We start from the raw sequence: 14,383 nt of genomic DNA, 5'->3' as shown, positions 1-14,383 counted from the left end.
ACTTTATGATGCGTCCTCATACACTACCTCGTTGACTAGCTCTTGGAAGGTTAAAGCGCCATTCACAACCTATATCTAATAGGGCACTTGCTATCTTATTCTGGTTCCAACTACACATGATCTGTCTAAGAATGGCATTGGCTCCTGTAAAGCTACCAGGTGCACTCTTAGTTTTATTCACAACTCGTACAAGGGCGCTTTTCTCAACACCATCCTCGATACCACGGCGAATATGTGCTGCCTGCTTCTTCTGGGTCTGAGTTACTGGTTTCTTTGTTGCAGTGGCCTTAGGCTTTTTCGTAGTCTTGACTTTCATTTTGGTGTCCTTCTTTTCCTTAAGCTTTCTTAGAGTTGATTTAGGTTTATTAGCAGATGGTGCTTCAGTTTTTGGCTTAAAAACTTTGGACTTAGTTAACAAAAAGGAAAAATGAACTTGACGAGAGACATTTTCGGAACGAGCATACTCCGCAACACCATATGCAGATTCTGAAGCATCGGCAGAGCAATGAATCTGACTAGCCAGTGGTTTGTACGATTCTGGTAATGCTATACGATCTTCCACAGACATAGATGAAGTACGACTAAATGGGTCTTTGAATTCAGTTGAATACAATTGTTCAAACTTATCCTCTAATTCCTCCTTATCCAAGAGGTAATTCAGTACACAGATCATTAGATGCTAACTTAATGGTCTGATTGTCAAGCTTTCATCAAGTGGTCTCAAGCTCTTAAGTTAAATTTTTAGTAAGGTGTGTATGGCTTAAGTATTCAATACTAGAATAAAACAATTGTCTTGGTTCTCATTGGTTGTTTAATCTAAAACTTATAGCAATTTAGAAGATTCTCCCGGTCTCCCACATTGTACGAGTATTCCATGTACATAAATTAATCGTTGCTTTGGTTGTCAGAAGGAGCATCAGCCTCGTGACTTCCAAAGGAACACGGCTTTCACCATGAGGCGTGATAACTCTTCCAAATGAAAACCTCCTAACTCTCAAGGCAGAATTTAAATGGTTTGAATTATCTTTTTTCTGGTTAGCGTTTGTTTTAGCGAGTTGGTTTTCTAAGAGATGGGATCACTAACCCCATGCCCAAACCTCCTCCTTTATCCTGGATTGGGACCGTCAGTAGTCTCAGAGGGGCTACAGGCGGAGTTAATCTAAAACTTGTTCATAACGAGAAAAAAGACATAATCATCATATTATTTGCTTTCCCCTCCTTTCTTCCTTGTCTTAGATTTGAATATTAAGTCATCCAGAACAAAATCCAATCATCATCATCATCAGCAGCAGCAGCAGCAACAACAACAGCATCATAACAACTATCATCAAAAACAAAGAAATTCTCCATCACCAAAAAAATCAATAATCAATAAACTATCACCAAGTGAAATCGATAGAAATAAATTACAAAATTCTCATTATATAACTAATTTATCACCAAAATTATCTTTGGAACAAAAATTAATCAAGACAACAGAGATTATCTCGTCTACAATAGAGAATATATTACCATCATCAACAATAACTTCATCTGGTATACCAATGCCACGTCAATTAAATTTATATCAACAATCTAATATGAATTCATATCATATGTCATCATCATCATCATCATCCTCTTCAAAGATTAAAGAATCCCCAACAAAAATCGATCGTATTCCATATATGAATTATCCAATTCAAAATCAATCAACTTTAGATAATCATTCAATTAATAATACAACTTGTCATATGAATATGAATAGTATAGATAATACATATCAAACAACTAATATTCAACCACGTATAACATTAAGTCAATATTATCATAATACTACTACTACTACTACTACTACACAGAAACAATATCCATATTCAATAAACTATAATCAATCAATAACATGTATGAATAAATTATCTGGAAATATTATACATACTACTACTAGTACTAGTACTACTACTCCTACTCATCCTCCTGCTCCCCATACTACTACTACTACGACGACGACGACTACGACTACACCAATGAATATTCATCAACAAAATACAACAAAACGAATAACTACATCTCAAGAAATATCATCATCAATGAATTATTCACCTTCTCTACCACCACCGCTGCCTCATCATCATCATCCTTCACATTATCATCAACATCATTCTATCCAATATCCAAATACATTTATTTCGGGAACAAATGAAGTAAGTGAAAAATTATTATGGTTATGCATGATATTATGCAAATAATTAATGATAGAATGGAAGAGACTATAATTTATGGACGAACCCATTAAGTATAAGATAACAGGTCTTTGGGATTTTGACGCGTGAAATTCACTCATCCATTTGGATAGAGTTTTGTCATTATAGATGATGTCAGTTCGTAATGGAAACCCCCTAAATCTAATTCCTAACTGTTGGGGTGATCTAGAAAACTTCTCGCAAAAGACAAGAAAGTCTCAGGAAACATTAAGAAGCATTTTATTCAATCAACGTTTACTTGAACTTTAGCCAGAAATATCAAGAAAGTGAAAAGTCACATGTAGAGTTTCTGATCGGCTGATTACTATACTGCTATTATCTTTAGTAGCATTCCAGAATCTTCGGGAAATCCAAAGGCATCTAAAATACTATAAAAACCCTGTATTTTTTGTACTAAAACGAACATTTCGAGTAAAGTGCTTCTCGCCTATTTTGCGCCTTTCCTTTCGTGTTCAGGTCGCTGTGTAGTTCTAGCTTGTGGGTTACGAGAATAGGTTAGGAATCGAATAAAGCGTTCAATTAGCAAGACTTATCACTAACCTAAATCATCAACTGTAAATTAGAATTAGAATTCCTCATACAGGTTCATAACCCTCATTTGATCCTGGTTATGAGGTGGACCCTCTCAAAGTCACTTTAGCACCGCTCAAAGGTCGTCCATGAATTATAGATATGATTAGATTGGTTTAACTAAAAGTTGTCCTAGTGATGTATGGCATATTCTGAAATAATCATCAAACTGTAAGTAAAGAGTTGTCTTAAATCTTTTGGTTGTTGTGTCAGATATGATAGTTCGAAACCAGTATTCTCTTGATAAAAAGACTACAATGTTATCCTAAAAAAAATTGAATAGATCAGTGATGATGAGTGATTCTATGGCCTATATTAAGTACTTGTAATGGTCTATTAATGTTACTTTGAGAAGTTGACTAAAAATTCCATTGATATTTTGAGGTACTATAGTGTGAATGATTGTGTGAGGGACTGTAACTAATATATTGGGAATAACTTAAGAATAGTAGATCGTATAATGATAGTCAAAAGGTCAAATGGAAGCTCAAAATAAAAAGAATATATATATATATATTACTTACTTAAGCCTGTCACTCCTAATGGAGCGTAGGCCGCCGACCAGCATTCTACAACCCACTCTCTACTGGGCCTTCCTTTCTAGTTCTATCCGATGTTTGTTCATTCTCATGTCTGTCTCCATTTCTCGACGTAATGTGTTCTTTGATCTTCCTCTTCTCTCTTCGCCTTGAGGATTCCATGTGAGGGCTTGCCTTATGACACAGTTCGGTTCTCTCCTCAATGTGTGTACTATCCACTTCCAGTGCTTCTTCCTGATTTCTTCCTCCACTGAGATCTGATTTGTTCTCTCCCCCAGTAGGTTGTTGTTGATAGTGTCTGGCGAATAGATAGATCTAAATGGAAAAGGGTTATATATAAGATACATAACTACCAAACACTAATTTTTTACCAATTGAATATAAGTAATATATTAAGCTGATAACTTTTTACTATTTTGTTAATGTTATTGTCTAGTTTCACCATCCAATTACACCAGAGCGATCTTATTCAATCAATTCAATATCAACAAGCACAATACAACCATTAATGTCTAATTATCTTCATGATACACGACGTTATATGACAGGAGACAGTATATTTGAACAAAGGACTAATCAACAACAACAACACTTTCAATCTACCCAACAAACTCATCAATCTCATCATCAAACAATACCGCTTCAATCAAATTCACACATTATCAAAACTGGTATTCCTTATTCAAATGATACTAATATTATTTGTTCTACAGTTAACCAATCAATACCCATAGGTCTACCACCACCACCACCACTACCGCTCACACAATGTGCACAAATACACAATCATTCATCCAATGTAAACATACAACAATACTCACCGATAATTCAACCATTTGTTCCACCGATTTCATATCGTCCAGCTACTCAAGCGCCGAATTCCAATTTTATGCCAGTTACACACTGTAATTATTCAAGTGTAACAAATGCCGCTCCTACTGTTGCCATAACGACGACGACCACTACTACTACTACTACTACTACTACTACTACTACTACTACTACTACTATTTCTACTATCAATGGTATTACTACAACTACGATTATAAACAAGAATAATGCAATTATAAGTCGTCGTGTTAGAATTCAAGAGACAAATCAAGCTCAAAATGTATCTAATCATCAATCCATGCATTCAGTACAACAAGTTAATAAAACATCATTGATAACAAAAACTAGACAAGAAATGAATGTGACTACTACGACTTGTAGTAGTAGTAGTACACCAGCCAAGCTGACATACAAATATTTGCCTAATATATCCTCTCAAACACAAAATGGTAAGTTAATTTCAAATATGTATAAAAGTGTAAATTTCCAGAGGTATGAATAAAAGAACACTTGATAATTAGATTACCTGTAATAATCTCATTTGATGATAGTCACTTTCATTCTATCTTATGCACTATTGGTCTATAAGTAATTACTAGGAACACTTAGGCAAACACTTTGTATTATATGATGACTGTTAAAAAGAAGTATCTGAAGTGTTGAGGTAATGAACACTCCCACTCGTACATCTTAAGCTTGATTGACTCTATATCGTAAATAAACATGTCATCATTAGTGTACTGTTCGAGTTACAACTGGTCTTTATAAGATGGAGATATATCCATTCATTATTCAATGTACAAATATTAATGTCACAGAGGTGGGAAACGAAAATTCACAGACCATCTTGAGAAGATTTATACTTGATCTTAAGAGTTGTGTGCAGCTTTTAACCAGTTGAAAAACAAACAACATAATTTACTTGGTATTGTTTTATTTGTATCTTCCCATTGTTATTTAAGACTGCAATTGGTCAGTCTCTTGTACGGTACTGTGTTCGAGTCCCAAGGTGAACATTAACTCTGGGATGCGATTACATTAAGCTGACGAGGCCCGAATAGGACGAAACGCGCGTCTTGGATTCCACTGCTAGTCACTATCCATCTTTGCTTACAAACAACATAAGTAAACATTTAATTGTAGCAAAATCAAACAAGAATTAAGTTTAGGATTTGGGAAATAGGATTACAATGAGTGATTGGTTTGTAGCCTTTTATAGAAATAAATTCATGGTCGGTTCTACTATTTCAAATCTAAGGAAAATTTAACTTACATTGAAAAATTCGTATATCATTATTTAAATGTTGAATACATTTTATCTCGATTTGTTTTTGACTACTTTGTACATTAAAAACTAGTAGTAATTATAGGGTTGTTGGGATTGTTGAATTTTCATTGAAATTATGAGCCCATCAATGTTAGATCACCATTGTGAGACTAGAAATATTAGACGGCTAAGTATAAGACTTCTCAGTAGAGCACAACCACAATCGAACCCAGGACCCCAGTCTGTTGTGCGAATGCTCAACCTGAAGACCATTTAGATGGCATCCAACGGTGGTCTAGAGATTAAGTGTTTGCGTATGGGACTGAAGATCATGGGTTCTATCCCTTCGTGCGGGGTCATGGATGTGCATTACTTAGGAGTATCATACTATAGGATGGAACGGTCATTTAGTCCTTACAAATTTTCAATAGTTGTCTAGCTTAAATCAGTTTAGGATCTCAATGAAAAACTAATCGATTTATCAGGACTACTCTTCAGACAGCTTAAGTTTCTTTCTATCTTTTTTAGCCTTACCACACCTGTAAATTTTAAGCGTTATCGTATCTAAACATTGGTAGGTGCTAATTTACTTTCAGCAAGGTACAAAGTAGTGTCGTGCAAAATGCTACTTTCTCAAATCCGTCGGGTTTATTCGATAAGTATTTATTATGACTTATATTCGTGACTACAACTAACTGTGAGCTACATCACCCTAACTCACCTAACTACTAGTTGTCATTATCATAAATACCGTAACTTGGTAATATACATATATTTTTAGTCATTTAACATTCTTCTTTTATTAAAATATAATCAAGTGAAAGAAGCTATCCAACCTTCATCAGAAACTACTCATTCAGATTATTTTCATTCTCAATCTGGTACACTTAATCCTATCCAATCTACTGAAATAATTACAACAGAGACCACATCATCAGGGTTAATATCACCAACTCTACCAGTAATCAATATAGAACAACAATCATCATCATCATCATCATATCATAGAAGTTTAAGTAAAAAATCCATAGACAATACAGAACAACGTCGTAAAGCTCGTGAATTATATGTTGCTTTAAAACAACGTTATCCATCAACTAATCATAATAACACTATAAATAATGATTCTGTAAATCCACATCGCCGTCATCATCATCATCGTCAACAACACCATCTTAATAATGATGATGATGATAATGATAAAATACAAACATCTGATATGAAAACTATTCTAAAACCAAATCAGAATAATGAAACGAACCAACATAGAAATAACACATTGATTACTCAATCCATTGAACAAACTAATACAAATCCAATAACTATACAAACATTACAACAATCGAATACTTTAACTGATGATAATCTATCAAAAAAGAATCAATTAATAAATCAATATTATTCAGAAAGTAATTTACAATTAATCCCATCAAAATCCAATGAAATTCATCGAAATAATCTTGATCCACAACAACAACAACACCACCACCGTCACCAACAGCAGCAACAACAACAACAACAGCAGCAACATCACCAACAACAACGGCAACAACAGCAACATCAAGAGCAACCTCAACAACAACAGCAATTACAACCCAATCCATGTGTATCAGAGAAAGTTGATCTATATAAAAGTAATTCATTACAATCTAATTTCATGAAAGAACATTTAATGATGAATAAGAAATGTAATTCATCCGATAATAATAATAATCATCATCAAATGAATCGAATCTATTGTGGTTATCAATCAGATAGTGGAATAGAATGTATTAATTTACCAATTCATAATATAAATTTCACATTACCATTACAAACAAAACAATCAAATATAAATGATCCATTACATCATACGAATATAATTGGATCATTGCCAAGAAATTTACATAATCCTTATTCTATGATATATCAATCAAAGATGTTAAATTTCAATTCTATGAAGTCATCTATTCATCACATTGATGTTCATCATGAACAACAACAATCTCAACAACAAGGAGGAGGAGTTGGAGGAAGAGGTGGTGGTGGTGGCGGTGGAGACGAAGAAGAGAATCTAGGCAATTATGCACGTCGTATGCATGAACGATTACAAGAAGGTATGAGAGAAGCGCAAGAATCATTATGGATGCCTGATTTACCAGAATTAAATAGAATGAATCGATTAAGTGACAGTTCATCAATGAATAATAATGGTAATAGTAATTCATCAACCGCACAATTATCTGATGGAATGACAAATTTAAGGTGAATTCTTATTTTAATGAATTAAACTTATATTTTGTTTGTCATAAATGATATATTTTCACAGATTGAAATCATGAGTCAGTTAAAGCTAGACCACCATTGAAAACCTGCAAGGACTGGACGGCCGTTTCGTCCTAGTATGGGACTCCTCAGCAGTGCGCATCCACGATCCCGCCACCCCACGAGGTTCGAACACAGGACCTACTGGCTTCGCGCGCGGGCACTTAACCATTAGACCACTGAGCCGGCATCCAACGGTGTTAATGTCTAACTTCAACCAATCCACGAAGTTGTCTTCGGTGAGCTGATATCTCGCAACAGACCTGGTTGTACTCCACTGGTAACGGCTTCCCACTAGAACTCCAGGAGTATCTCTTGAAGTCAGTCACTAGTGAGCAGATGATTATTATGAGAAGGGGTTCGTGGAGATTTTTAGAAATTTTCACGGATTGAAATCATCAACGCCGTTGGATGCCGGCTCAGTGGTTTAGTGGTCAAGTGCTCGCGCGCGAAGCCAGTAGGTCCTGGGTTCGAGCCACGCGTGGTGCGGGATCGTGGATGCGCACTGCTGAGGAGTCCCATAGCTAGGACGAAACGGCCGTCCAGTGCTTCCAGGTTTCCAATGGTGGTCTAGCTTCAACTGACTCATGATTTCAATCTGTGAAAATTTCTAAAAATCTCCACAAACCCCTTTTGATAAATTATATATGTTATGGAGGTTGGTTTAATTTGTAGATTGTATTCATCAGAGATTGGTTTTAATTGTAATAGTACTGAACAGATGTTTCATCCTAGTATGTTATTCTTCAGAAGTGTATACCCATGACCATGGTAGAGGTCGAAACAAAGAGCTTAAGGTTTCAAAGTGAACATTTATCTACAGAATCAATAATTCAGTGTCCAATAGCATAATTCCAGCTTTAATTAGTTTGCGATATTGGTGGAGGTTTTGTTCTCTGAGCTGGATGGTTTGGTTGTGGAGCTTTTATCGTTATGACTTCTATATAAAGTTTGTGCTGATGGTGTCGCTCAGAGAACAAAACTGTACCAAAACATCCATCTGAGTTACAAATCTCCTCTATCATCACATAGTTTGCGATATAATATGGCGTTAATCTAACTCTATTTGTGTGGTGTTTGGTGCATTGAATAAACATTTTAATAAGACGGAGTAATCAATTAGACAGTTATGCACTCAACTCTAATTACATATATTGTCATATGTAAAAACGAGTGCAAAACTTAGGCAACCTACTAAATTATTTTTCAAATATGATACAAATATTTGAACACATAGTGACTGTGAATGCTAACTTTGTGTACTGACAAGCTATTTTGAGAATTGCTCGCATATTTTACGACTACCAAGTAGGCAATGCCTTGGTTAGAAATAGAGCACTAGATAAGGATGGAAAATCTATTAATGTAGTAGTGACTCTTCATCAACTGAGATGGTTAAGACTTGTAATACATGTGCCCAACCATTACCTACCTTGACGGGTGATATTGTCTGGTGTAGAAGCAGAATGGAGGAGAGCTAAGGGCCACAGAACCAAAATATCACATCAGTTTATGAAGTCAGTGACAATTGAACTGAGCTATGTTAACAAGTATACACCACTTGGTTGGGTTCCACATGATTATCAAAACCCGTGATTGGAGACTTTGAATAATATAACTAAAACGTATTTGCGGTGGCGCTGGTCCTGGGTCAGAATTCCTGCGAACAGGTTCGTGGATACGCACTTACGAGGATTCTCATACTAGAACCAAACGATCTTCAAGTACTTCCAAATTTCTAATCGTAACATAACATGAATCGATTCATAATCTCAATCAAAAATTACATTCATTCTCTTTCTCACAATTTGTAATTATTAACCTTTTTTTTCTTCAGTTCAAGTATCGATAGAAAAAAACAAACAATCATGAAAAACATCAAAACAGAACCTCCAATTCAATTAAATGAAAAAAATTCTAACATGGACAATTGTTTATTACCATCATCCTCAACACCACCATCATCCTCAACACCACCATCACCATCATCAACATCAACATCAGTATCACCATCATCACCATCACCATTCATTAACTCTATAAACAATAATAATAATCATTCTGATTATTCTATTCATAAACAATCGAATATTTATTCCCCCGTGAATTCAAGATTTTATTGGTGTCATAAATTACATAATAATCAACCAATCATAAACAATTTCCATTTACAATCCCTTAGTAACAATAATAATAATAATAATAATAATAATAATAATAATAATAATGAATATACTAATATGGATATAAAAAATGGTGTATGTTCAGATGTGGAAGATTTATTAAATCAACACGAAAGACGATTAATGTCCATTTCAGGAACTGGTAAGTTATAAATTGATATTTAATAATCTTTATTCATTCAATAATTTCATTGGTTAAGATCATGAGTCAGTTGAAGCTAGACCACCATGAAAAATTTGGGAAGCTCACTAGTGACTGACTTCGAGAGGTATTTTCTGGAGTTCTAGTGGAGTTCAACCAGGTCGGTTATGAGATAGCAACTCACTGATGACAAGTGTATATAGTGGCTCAATTTCGTAGATTAGTTGAAGTTAGACGTTAACACTGTTGGATGCCGGCTCAGAGGTCTAGTAGTTAAGTGCTCGCTCGCGAAACCAGTAGGTCCCGGGTCCGAATCTCTTGAGGCGAGGTCGTGGGTGCGCACTGCTGAGAAGTCACACAGTAGGAAGAAACGGCCGTCCAGTGCTTCCAGGTTTTCGATGGTGATCTTGCTTCAACCGACTTATGATCTTAACCGTTGAAATTACTATAAAATCTACAAAACCCATCTGAAATTAAATAATTCTCTTATTTTCTTTTGATTAAAGTAAACATACTTAATGTAATTTAATAGTTGAATTCATGAATGAATTGACGTTAGATCACCGTATAAAACCTTGAAGCAATGTATGGCCATTTTGTCTTAGTATGGAACTCCTCGACAGTGCGCATCCAAGATCCCGCCCCGCGAGATTGGAATTCAGGATCTATCAGTCTTGCGCGCGAACTCTTAATCACTAGACCACTGAGCTGGCTCTTCTATTGTACACACAACTACAAATAAAAGAGAAGATGACCAGTGTAGCAGCAGCCTCAGAAGCAATAGGTGTCAGCATACACAAAGGGAAAACCAATATTTTTCGACACAACACAACGTGCACCAATCAAATCCCATTTGACAGAGAAGCTATGGGAGATGTAAATATCTTTACATATTTGGGCAGCATCATTGATGAACACAGTAGATCTGATGCAGATGTGAGTGCGTGGATCGGCAAAGCAAGAGCAGCATATTTACAACTGAAGAACATCTGGAACTCAAAACAATTGGCAACCAACATCAAGGTCACAATTTCCAATACAAATGTCAACACAGTTTTACTGTATGGCGCAAAAACTTGGAGAACTACAAAAGCCATCATCCACAAGATACAAGTGCTTATCAACAGCTGTCTACGCAAAATACTTCGGATCCATTGACCAGACACTATCAGCAACAACCTACTGTGGGAAAGAACAAACAAGATCCCAGCGGAGGAAGAAATCAGGAAGAAGCACTGGAAGTGGATAGGACACACATTGAGAAGAGCACTGAACTGCATCACAAGACAAGCCCTCACATGAAATTCTCGAGGCCAAAGGAGAAGAGGAAGACGAAAGAACACATTAGGTTGAGAAATGGAGACAGACATGAGAAGAATGAATGAGAATTGGATAGAACTAGGAAGAAGGCCCAGTAGAGAGTGGGCTGTAGAATAGTGGTTAGTGGCCTATACTCGATAGGGAGTAACAGGCGTAAGTAAGTTAGTAAGTAACTGGGCTGGCCGGCATCCAACGGTGTTAATATCTAACTTCAATGAATCCACGAAGTTGCTCCACCGTCTGCTATTGTCATCAGTGAGTTGCTATCTCACAACTGACCCGGTTGAACCTCACTGGTCATGGATTCTCACTAAAACTCCAGGAAATACCCCTTCGAGTCCGTCAGTAGTGAACATTTGATGATTACAATTACAGAGAGGGGTTTCGTGGATATTGTAGTAATTTAGCAGTTGAATTTATGAGTCAATTAAAGTTATATCACCATGGAAAACCTGGAAGCACTGAACAAACGTTTCTTCTTCGTATGGGACTCCTCGACAGCGTGAAGAAATTGAAACTGACAGTCATAACTTGATTAATAGTGAAACGTTTGCTACTAAAAAAGCTTTGACAGTTGTTGGATAGGATACTTTAAAAGACATTAAATGAGAAGTTTCTAAAGAGTTTTGCTATTTAGATATATGACCCCTTAGTTTATTCGATTATTTAACTTTCTACATCTTAGTAATGAACACATCTATGAGGAATATTTTGTTACATCATTCATTTTGAACAATTTCAAGCGTTTGATTCTTTAAGATAGATCTTTCTGACGGTAGATTATAAACTACATTGCAGATTTATTTAAATAGAGTGTCTAAGTTCAATTTATTCTTCGACTTCAAGAACATATTCAGGAAAATGTTTTGTATATGCTTGATCTCTATGATGAAAACATTAAACAGTTTTGATCAAATTATACTGCGGTGTGGGTTACTTATATTCACACAAGTAGTGTATAACGGTGGTCGGGCATAGAATGTATTTCAGTAAAAAGTCAATGAACAAAGAACTGGAACGGAATGCAATTGGTATGAAAACGCATGATCAATGAAATCTGAGACAACAGAAACAGTCAAGTTTGATATGATGGATTGAGATTTTGCAAATGAACAATTTAATTTATGGTTCTCAGATTTTAGTGAGATGCTCTGTAATTTCGTGTCGAATACATCCGATTGTTCCCACTCGTGTTCTTGTTCACTACATTTGGTGTCTCTGTCAACCAGGAGGGGAAGGGTGCTGTTCTGTGGATGCCGTTGCAGGCCTGTAGCTGGGGTGTCGGTTGGGGCAGTCTGGTGCGGAGAGGTGGCGTCGAGTGGAGTGCTCTGACGGGGTTGCGTTGGCTCTAGTGGGTGCTGTCGACAGATAGAGGCGGTGGGATGTGAGGATGATGGGCGGAAATCGGATGCAGATGGCTCAGCAGGCTGCTGGAGTGCAGGCGTTGAACGTCCGATGTGCCGGGTGGATGTTGGTGCCACGGCAGGTAGACGGAGCTACGGAGATCAGCGCCCTGCAGATTCGACATTTTGACGGAGGGCGTAGCACAGACTCCAGAAAAGAAGAATGTGGCACGGCAAGCATGGACCACCGCAGTATCGACTACTTTAAAGGGGGTGACGAGTGTGATGTATGCTACTTCTATCGACATAAGTAGTATATGATGTTAGTCGTGAACAGAAGGTCTGGCAGCAGAGAGACAAGAGGATCGAACAGTAAAGAATGAAAACAGGATACAATTTGTATGAAAATGCAAGAACTATGAAGTCTGAGTCATTTTGAGACGATTGGTGGGCATTTTGTAAATTAAGCATTTGCTAAACGTTTCTCAGATTTTATCGAGATGCTCTGTAATTTAGTACTCAAATACATTCGATTGTCCCACTCGTGTTCTGTTCACTACAATACTATCACTAACAAACCAATCCCGATGAAGGTAATCGCTTTTAGATTTCACGTATGAAATGTATAAAGTGTCATTGACAATGTAAGGATTTTGTAAAAGTACTTTTATTTAGCCGATTAATGTTGACAAGAAAAACTCTCTTATGTCATCTATTGTTTGACTGTGATGATACAGTGTGAAAAGGTGAAATTATATCTTCATAGTTTATTGTCTATGGTGCAGATTCTATGTTGGAATATAATCCAATTGAAATTCGCTTCTCAATTAAATCATTGCATTAATGATGAACTTAGCTGTATATAGTACTGTGTTGTATAAACCCTATGAAAAGATCAGCAACTTTATTGATATGATCCACAGATCATGATAGTTTCAAAACATTATTTTTTTACCCTCAGATGATCTAACATATACATCTACCTGTTACGCAGTCAGTAGATTACAACGTAGAAGCTGGTACGTACGTACATCAGTTTGGCTACCTCTACCTATATTCCAGCCTTCTCCTGTATCAGAAGACATTACCTGGGGGGTCGGTGGTGGTTGGTCATATGTAACACATATCCCAACCACCTCAGTTTGTTAAGGTTTAAGGCCTCATCAATACACTTTCCATCCTTACACATTACTCTATTCCTAATCAAAGTATTGCTTATTCAGTGATCCTTAAAGACACAAGCAATGGATTTGAAGACACTTATGATCAAGTACTAATAACCTAAGAATATAGTTTGTTCTTAATGGCATTATTCCAAGTTTGAAGCAGGTATCATTTATAAAACTAATTACAACCTCCTAAGGTACCGGAAAATGAATTAATCCACCATTTGATAAATGAATATCTTCAACGAGAATATACGACCATAAGTGAGAAAAACCCAATCATGGATTAGGAAAAAAGACTCAGTGAAATTTTTGTCAGTCTATTCACAAACTCACTAATGAAAAGACAGAAAAGACATAACTTCGCCGTAGATCCTGCTCATGATTGGTAGTTTGGTATAATTTTATATTAATTAAGAAGTAATCTTTTGTTATCTAAATCACAAATTGATCTTAGCTATTGAAAACAATGAAG

The 14,383-nt window shown here is 36.1% G+C and overlaps 1 protein-coding gene across 1 annotated transcript in view; it reads left to right on the top strand.

The window, feature by feature from the left end:
• Positions 1–14,383, top strand: part of MS3_00009023 (uncharacterized protein) — a gene marked incomplete at its 3' end in the record, with an annotated part of 108,869 nt that overhangs the window by 38,406 nt on the left and 56,080 nt on the right. The window contains exons 2-5 of the mRNA XM_051217363.1: positions 1,237–2,183; positions 3,789–4,632; positions 6,269–7,694; positions 9,592–10,079. The remainder of the gene's footprint in view (positions 1–1,236; positions 2,184–3,788; positions 4,633–6,268; positions 7,695–9,591; positions 10,080–14,383) is intronic.

Source organism: Schistosoma haematobium, chromosome 5 (genome assembly GCF_000699445.3).
Source record: "Schistosoma haematobium chromosome 5, whole genome shotgun sequence".
Classification (NCBI taxonomy): Eukaryota; Metazoa; Platyhelminthes; class Trematoda; order Strigeidida; family Schistosomatidae; genus Schistosoma; species Schistosoma haematobium.
Note: the sequence above shows the minus strand (reverse complement) of the source record. Positions and strands in the feature narration are given on the sequence as shown.